General features: G+C 40.9%; 1 pseudogene; it reads left to right on the top strand.

Moving 5' to 3' along the window:
- Window positions 1-4294: 4294 nt before the first annotated feature.
- Window positions 4295-6812, top strand: LOC101575398 (annotated as a pseudogene).
- The last annotated feature ends 1977 nt before the right edge of the window (window positions 6813-8789 follow it).

Below are 8789 nucleotides of genomic sequence, written 5' to 3'. Positions count from 1 at the left end.
TGAGAGGCTTCTGCTGTGGGTTGGGCATGCAAAACACACAGAAACCTGCAAAAACATTTTTCCATGCCAGGCACCTTCTGTGGAGGAGACCACAGAGTAAGCAATGTGGACAGTGTGGCTCACAACAGCCCTGAGACATCCTTGTTCTCAGCCATCAGGACAGAGTGACACCTACCTGCCTGGTGGCTCCTGCATTACCACAGGCTTCTGCTTGGCAGTAGGAAGAGGCAGATAGAAGAAAAGAATTTTAAAAGATCATTCCGTAGGGCCAGGGAGACAGCTCAGTGGCATAAGTGCCTGCCTGACAAGTGCAAGTTCCTGAGTTCGATCCCTGGTGCACACACACACACACACACACACACACACACACACCACACACAAAAGATTTAAAAAGACCATTCCATGGAATGTTTATGCACAATACAAATGTTTAGCATTCTTGGCATCTTTTCTCTTGTTCTCTGCATATTAAAATCTGATCGACGAACCACTGTGGTTCCAACAGTGCAGCAGCATCATAGGTCCACATCACCCCAAGAGCGCCAAGACATCACTCAGAAAATCAGTGACCCAAGTGGGGTTGGCATTGATCACAGACTTCTGCTGTCCATTCAAGCTACCTAAAAAGATGATCTGGAATCCCCAGAACTGACTGGCTCTTGTTTTAAAAGGCAGAAGTCTTCCAGAGTACACTGAAAGTTCAGGATGAGATGACACTCCTTTTGCTTCTCTTATCGCTTCCCAGTTGGCACTGTGGAGATCAAACCTACAGACTCAGTCACTTGACCGCTTGACCCCATGCACTAGCCTTGGGGCTGTGGATCCCCCACTTCCATCTCCAAGTGCTCTGTCCCCCTTGTCCTTTCTATTGTCCTCCAATTCTACATAGTACCAGGAGGAAGGCAGAGAAAAGGACAAATAATTTGCCTCCCAAAAAAGCAGAAACTCATACGTTGCAAAGCCTTTTCTTTGTTCTGATTGTTCTGACCTTGGCAACAACTTTCTTGGTGACAGTTTTCAGATGGAAAAATCTCAATAACTGTATCACAGAAAGCAAAAGAGACAATGACCAGATTTTAATATCTTCACTATTGTGCATAAAATAGTAATGACTGTGAATGAGCATTGTATTTGCAGAGATATTGGAAGGAAAAGAATTCATCTTATGTAAAACCTACACCTTGAGCATGATATTGATTCTGTAAGATTGCATTGTGAGGTTGAGCCTCTCACAATTCTGCCACCCATAGCATCACACCAGGGAGAACAAAGCTGTTCCACTAAAATTCGCTGAAGGTAAAGAAGACATGAATAAATTTAAAATATCATAATTAAAATTGATAAAAGATTTCAGCTACCAATATTTCTAGAGGTATATCCTCATACTTGTTCTCTCTTATGTTCTACTTGAAGGAATATACATAGCTGTGGACTTCTATACATACATGTGAAATCCTGACTAATGAAAATTCAGATTATGCTCAGTCCTGTGTGATCAAAATGAACTAGGCAGAAGTTCATTTTTCCATTTCCATTTATCAGGGAATATGTAGCTGTTCATCGGGAAGCTGATATAATTTTAGCTTGAAGACAAAGTCCAAATCAGCCAGCACAGGAGCAGCTTGCATTATCAATAGACGTGCAGGTTATATCAGGCTGCTTTTCTTTAACAAAAAGTCATAAATAAATGCTGCCTGAGGCCTCCATTACTAACTTCACAAATCCCCCAAGGACCTACGGACATAGCTTAGAAATATTACTCTGAAACCAGGGGGCTGTATTTCTAAACCATCTTCTACTCCAAAAGTCAGGAGTCACACCTCACTCTTACTGGTGCTGTGGGTTACAAGGGCATAGACTGCTCAGTCTGCCCCAGCAGGAGGGGCCAGAGAAGTAGGAGAAAAGTAGAGCTATAAGAGGAAAGTGTCATAGCAATGCCTGAAAAACCTGCATGTCTACCTTCTCAGCTGAGAATACGTGCTGGAAGTTGTGTCATTCCTGAAAAGGAAGGGATTTGATTCTCTTACCTTCCATGAACTTTGGGGGTGGCTGGTTGTGCAGGAATTTTCAGGATCTAGGATATTTGCATTAGTTTTTCTGCAATTTAGAAGAACAAAGTAGCATCTTTAGACACTCTGTGAAAATTACAGTTCTGTTCAGAATCCCTGAAGCCCGAGTCTAGGGAGCAGAACCTCTGCCCCCTTATGACCACACAAATGTCACTCCACACTCTCAGAACAGGCAAGGCAGGATTCTCAGGAAGAGCAGCCAACTCCCACCACAAATTTCTTTGTGTGCTTTTTCATTTCAGCTCCCGGGTGGCCTTTGCTGTGGAGAAAGCTACTTGGAATTTCAGATGCTGAGATAAAATGTGAGGGTACACATTGAATGTGGGAGGCAAAACGTATTGTTCCTTTCTCTGCAATGATGAGACATGCCTCCCACACTCCCAAAGTTAGCATGCCGAATGAAACCTTAAACCACAAACCTACTGATCTGCTCTGGAAATGGCCTTTCCAATACACTTGGATGTCCGTGATGTTGATTTTCTTGAACTTTGATGATCTGCCAAAGTCATCCTCATATTTTCCAGGGAGCTTATTGCTAGCTGAGCTCAATGTGCACGGACACCTTGAATGCATTACAGTAATCCACAGAGTTTTATCTTTCAAAAGACTGCAAGCTAGAGTTTTTGCTAATTTTACTTTCAAGTAGAAGCTAACCAACCCTCTCAAGGATCTAAACTTGGAAGCATATCCAAAACCAAGCCTGCTCACTCTTAATGTGTTGTCTTTTATAGTGGAATTTACAAAGCACTAGAATGTGCACATTGTTAACCATGTGGCCTTTGGAAAAAATTTCCAGTAGTCCATAATTTGCATTCAGGGGACAAGAAGCAAGCTACAGCACAGAACAAACTAAGGAATAAATAGAAGTTACCATAAATATTACTAATTTCCAAATGTTAATGCATTATCTTCGTGTGCCTAAGTGTACATCTAAATAACAAAAGGACTCATGTTCAAGTTGTTTGAATTCACTGCAATTTATTTATTTCAGGATTTTCTACATAGATGGTTGTGTTAGTCAGCTTTCAGTCGCTGTGGCAAAATACCTGATATAAAGCAGTTAACAGAATAGAAGTCTACTTTGGCTCAGATTGCAGAAGTTGTAGACCGTGGTTGCATTTGAAGTGTTGATGGCAGAGTGCATCATGGCACGAAGCACATGGCAGAGGAAACCTGTTTACATCACAGTGGCCAGGAAGCACAGGGAGACGAGAAAGGCCCCGGTGTCCCCTGGAGGTCACCACCCTGGTAGCCTAACTTCCTTGCACTAAGGTCCTTTCCCATGGCACCACAGGCTGGCCATTCAGCTGTCAGTACGTGAGCTTGGGGGTCTCATCAGAGCTAAAGTACAGCACCAATATACCTAATGAAAGTTAGTTGCACAACAGAAGAGTAGACTTGTTGGACATGCAAGCTTCCAGAAAGTTCATTGGTGTGGAGCTCTGCACTGCACATGAGGAGATTCAGGCACCGACCGTTGCCTGCACATTCAGGCCTTCAGGGTGAGGTTTTTTTCCATTACGGCATCTAGTTACATGGAAAAACCCAAAAGTCACTCTTTATCACAGAATGTGAAGCATGCTTCAGCCCATGTGCCTGGGCTCTAAAAGACAGCATGGGCCACAGAACATAAGGAGATGGGTGAAGTGAGATGGCATGATGCGTCCCACGTGGTGTTGCTGGACAGACCTTGAAGCACAGTAAAAACAGTGCCTATGGCTTACTGTGCACTACCAGTCAGGCCCAGGCCCACCTCGCCCTCAGAAAATCAAGCAATGCTGCTGCAAAATCAGCTTCTCTCTATGCATTTTTAGAAACTTACCAAGATTTTGAACTCCTGCAAGAGAAGCAAGATTTATTCCTACATACCAGGCTGTGCTGCTTATGGCAGCACTGGAGAGGGGGTGCTGAGCTGTTGGATATGAAGTATAACAGAACAGACTTTACCACCTGAAACTGCTGCTTCAAGTTCAGATCAGGCAAGTAGTAAACCTCATAACAACCAACAAGACCAAAGAAGAGTACACTTAAGTTGAAAACACAACACTTGATCTGAAACAAGAAGTTTGTAACTACTCAACAGCCTTGAAAAAGCGTTTCCCAATACTGCTAGTAGTCTTGGTTTTCTTCTGTGCTGTACTGCGAGATTGTCCAGTGCAGCAGCAGTTGTATTCTTTATTGCCTTGGTAGATCATTTTCTCTCACTTTTTTTTAATACCAGCAACTTTTACCCTTTGAAACTTGTGCTGAAAAAAGAAGAATCAGCTGATACTACTAGAAGAGCAATATTTGATTATCACTGCGAGATGAGCTTTGATCCAACCCTTCTCTGAAACAATGTACATGATGGGTACCCCAATGGGACTTCAGCAGCACTTTGTGAAATGGGGGTGGTTGAAAAACTGTTAGCCTCTTTATGGATTTATTCAGTGTTCAGAACATCAAGATAGAGTTTTCTTCCACTGTTCACAATATAATGGCACCTTCCGGACTTCAAAGTAGGAGATGATGTTGAATTGGAAGTATCATCTGACCGGCGGACAGGCAAACCAGCTGCTATTAAACTAGTGAAGATAAAATGAGAAATCCACCCTGAAGAATGAATGAGTAGACAAGAAGTGTTTTACCTGACTTATCCCCCTGAAGATGTTGAAGGGAAGTTTCAGCTGGAAATTGGAAATAAAATAAACTTTGTAATTGATAACGATAAACATACTGGTTCTGTAAGTGCTCGTAACGTTATGCTGTTGAAAAAGAAACAAGCCTGCTGTCAGGAAGTAATTTGGGCCATGAAGGAAGCATTTGGCTTTATTGAAAGAAGTGGTGTGATAAAAGAGATATTCTTCCACTACATTGAGTTTAAGGGGTGACCTGGAAACCTTGCAGCCTGGAGATGATGTAGAGTTCACAATCAAGGACAGAAATGATAAAGAACTTGCAACAGATGTTAGATTATGGCCTCAAGGAACAGTTATTTTTGAAGGAATTAAACATTTTGAAGGAATTATAACCACAGTTATCCCGAAAGTACCCATTAAAAACCAGCATGACCCACTCCTGGGATGAATCAAAGTTGATTTTTTGATCTCTAAAGAACTTCCTTTTTTCAGGGCCAGGGAGATGGCTCAGTGGAATAAGTGCTTCCCTGGAAAGTGCAAGAGCCTGAGTTCAATCCCCGGTTCTAAAAAAAAAAAAAAAAACTTCCTTTTGGAGATAAAGATACAAAATCCAAGATGACCCTGCTTGAAGGTGACCATGCTAGGTTTAATATTTCAACAGACTGACGTGACAAATTAGAACAAGCAGCCAATATAAAAGTTCTATCCAATGCATTTTGGTTCACTAAGGAAGCCAGAGAAATGGGTGTAATCACTGCCGTGAGAGATGGGTTTGGTTTCATCAAGTGTGTGGTTCGGGATGCCCATATGTTCTTCCACTTCAGTGAAATTCTGGATGGGAACTAGCTCCATATTGAAGATGAAGTAGAATTTACTTTGGTTTCTGGTATGCTCCCTGCCCAAAGAAATAATGCTATTAGGATTAAAAAAACTTCCCAAGGGCATGGTTTCATTCCATTCTCATTCAGAGCATCGTTTTCTGGGAACTGTAGAAAAAAAGCCACTTTTTCCAATCATAAAACCACTAGCCCCAGTAAAGCCAAGGAGAAGGAGGCTGAGGGTGGCATAATTGTTTATGATGATTGTGGAGTGAAACTGACTAGTGCTTTTCAAGCCAAGGATATGGAGGGATCTACTTCTCCTCAGATAGGAGATAAGGTTGAATTTACTATCAGTGACAAACAAAGGCCTGGACAGAAGATTGTAACTTGTGTGTGACTTTTAGGTCATAATTCCAACTCCAAGAGGCTCTTGGGTTATATGGCAACTCTGAAAGATAATTTTGGATTTATTGAAATAGCCAGTCATGATAAGGAAATCTTTTCCATTACAGTGAATTCTCTGGTGATGTTGATAACCTGGAAATAGGGAAAATGGTCGAATACAGCTTGTGCAAAGGAAAGGCAACAAAGTCAGTGCGGAAAAAGTAAACAAAACTCACTCAGTGAATGGTATTACTGAGGAAGCTGATCCCAGTATCTATTCTGGTAAAGTCATTCGCCCTCTGAGAAGTGTTGATCCAACAGAGACTGAGTATCAAAGAATGATTGAAATTGTGGAAGAGGGGGATATGAAAGGTGAAGTGTATCCATTTGGCATAGTTGGGATGGCCAAAAAAGGGGATTGCCTACAGAAAGGGGAGAGTGTTAAGTTCCAGCTGTGTGTCCTGGGCCAAAATGCATAGACTATGGCCTACAACATCATACCCTTGTGTAGGGCCACAGTGGAATGCGTGAAAGATCAGTTGGGCTTCATTAACTATGACATAGGACATAGCAAGAAGCTCTTTTTCCATGTGAAAGAGGTTCAGGATGGCATAGAGCTATAGGCAGGAGACAAGGTGGCGTTCTCAGTGATCCTTAACCAGCACACTGGCAAGTGCAGTGCCTGTAATATTTGGTGAGTTTGTGAGGGGCCTAAGGTTGTTGAAGCCCCTTGACCTGATTGGTTGATCAATTGCTTGAAAAACACCACCCTGGATGAGGCCAGTGCTCCTCACCTAATGATTCTTTACCAGCCAAGGGGACCGGATAACTCAATGTGATTTGGTGCAGAAAGAAAGATCCATCAGGCTGGTGTCATCGACTTAATCACATCCACAAAGCACATCCTCAGTCCACTATGATCAAGGTAGGGGGATCCTGAATGTCTCCCTCTTCAACCCTCCTAAAATCTGGAAAACTTACTCTATTGAGCTGTTACACCAGTATTAACACCTTCCTCATGTTATGTTTAAAAAACAAATAAATTTAAGAAACTATTCTAAAATTATGCATGGTTGCAACTTGGAGAACTTAAGATGACACCTTCTAGTATCACTTCAGGAGCTTTATTTGGTGCATTTAACGTAACTGGTAATTGCAAAACCTATTTCACCTATATAAGTGAAACATAGACTATTATCTTGTTGGCCCTATGAAATTCTGCACTTGATTTAGTATGTACTCTACTTTCATTACTCCTAGCAAACTGTTCTGCCTTAGCAGTCAGTTGCATTCTTTTCCTTTTCTTTCTTGTTCATTGTGCTTTAATTCTGTGGACCACAGGAGGGTAGATCATATTACATTTTAAAAGTTTGTATAGGCAAACCATTTTCGTATGTTGATGACCAAATGTTGAAATGTTGTTTTTCATATCATTTATAATCTTGTCACAAAATACTGAAAAGTTGGTTAGATTACAGTGAAACTTGTCTTCCAGAGTAGTGTTCCCCCTTGGGATGGGGGTTAATAACTTTACAATTAGAACGTATGGTGCAGAATTTCATGCAAATGAAGTGTGCCAGGAGTGTGATAATTTAATCATATTTAAAAGAAAAAAAGACAAGTGCACAAATTTGCTATTACTTGGATCACCGCAGGTGCTAGGACCTGGTTTCTTTTATTGATTTAAAAATGAAACAAATCAAATAAAAAAGGTTGTGCCAGAAAGAAAGAAAGAAAGAAAGAAAGAAAGAAAGAAAGAAAGAAGAAAGAAAGAAAGAAAGAAAGAAAGAAAGAAAGAAAGAAAGAAAGAAAGAAAGAAAGAAAGAAAGTTACCAAGATTTTATAGACCTGGTTTCAGTTACTGATAAATAATAGAAATTTAACTCAAATATTGGTGCAATCATATTTAAGCTTCTGATCATATCTAATGAAAATGCCTCATTAAAACACAGAGAGGATACTCTAGCTTTCTTGTAAGAGATGTATGTTTATTGTGTTGTGTTGAAATTAAGTCCTATTAGAACATGTTCTCTGAATTCCCTGAGGGCCCTGGAACTATCTTCTTACCATTGCCCACAATATGCAATATGTCAGATTATTGGACAGCCAATATTTTTTTGTATTTAAATAAACTGAATATAGTGCTTTTCATTTCTAAATTCAGAAAACTTTATGTAGGTTAATGTAGCTTTCCCAAGAGAGAAGTTACCAGAAAAGTCAATCCTAGGGAGGTGGAGGAGGTCTGTGGTAACTTTTTGAAGGCAACAGGGATCATGTAGAGGAGAAAGTTAGGGGACCCCAGAGCTGCCAGAGCACAAAACTGACTTGGGGAGTGGCTTCAAGGACAGGGACGACATTTCCCAGCCTTCCCTGCAGATGTGGGCAGCACAGTCCATTTCTTACTGAGGGTTGGATGACTGCAGTCCCAAGAATTAACTTCTGCGTGGAATTACTGGTACTACCTCACAGTGTTTTTATTTTTACAGATGCTGAGCCTCATGTTGATAACAGAATTGCACTGTGCCTTCCAATCCTTTTTGTGAAATAACACACAAAACATTGCTTGCTGATGAATACATTATACCGCAAAGTTCATAGCTTCTGCCTTGGGAGTTGCCGCACTGCTCTTCAAGGATTGTTTTATGCTAGAAGATTTCCAACTTTCTCCCAAAGGAATTGGAGATCAAAGGGACTGGGCTGACTTTCTTCTGGTGACAGACTTCTGAAGACCTTGCTCAAATGTTTAGAAAAATATGATGTTTCTCTTCGGCTAAGTATGGCTAGATAGATTCCTACACTTTCCACCTTTTCTCCCTTTTGTTCTCTTTCATCGCCTATATCTACCCCAATTTTCTTAAAATTTACAGAGATTTCTACTCAAACAGCTTAATTTTTAC

Source organism: Octodon degus, unplaced genomic scaffold (assembly GCF_000260255.1).
Source record: "Octodon degus isolate 3935 unplaced genomic scaffold, OctDeg1.0 scaffold00183, whole genome shotgun sequence".
Taxonomy (NCBI): Eukaryota; Metazoa; Chordata; class Mammalia; order Rodentia; family Octodontidae; genus Octodon; species Octodon degus.
The sequence above is the reverse complement of the archived record's forward strand: the minus strand, read 5'-3'. Positions and strand labels throughout refer to the sequence as shown.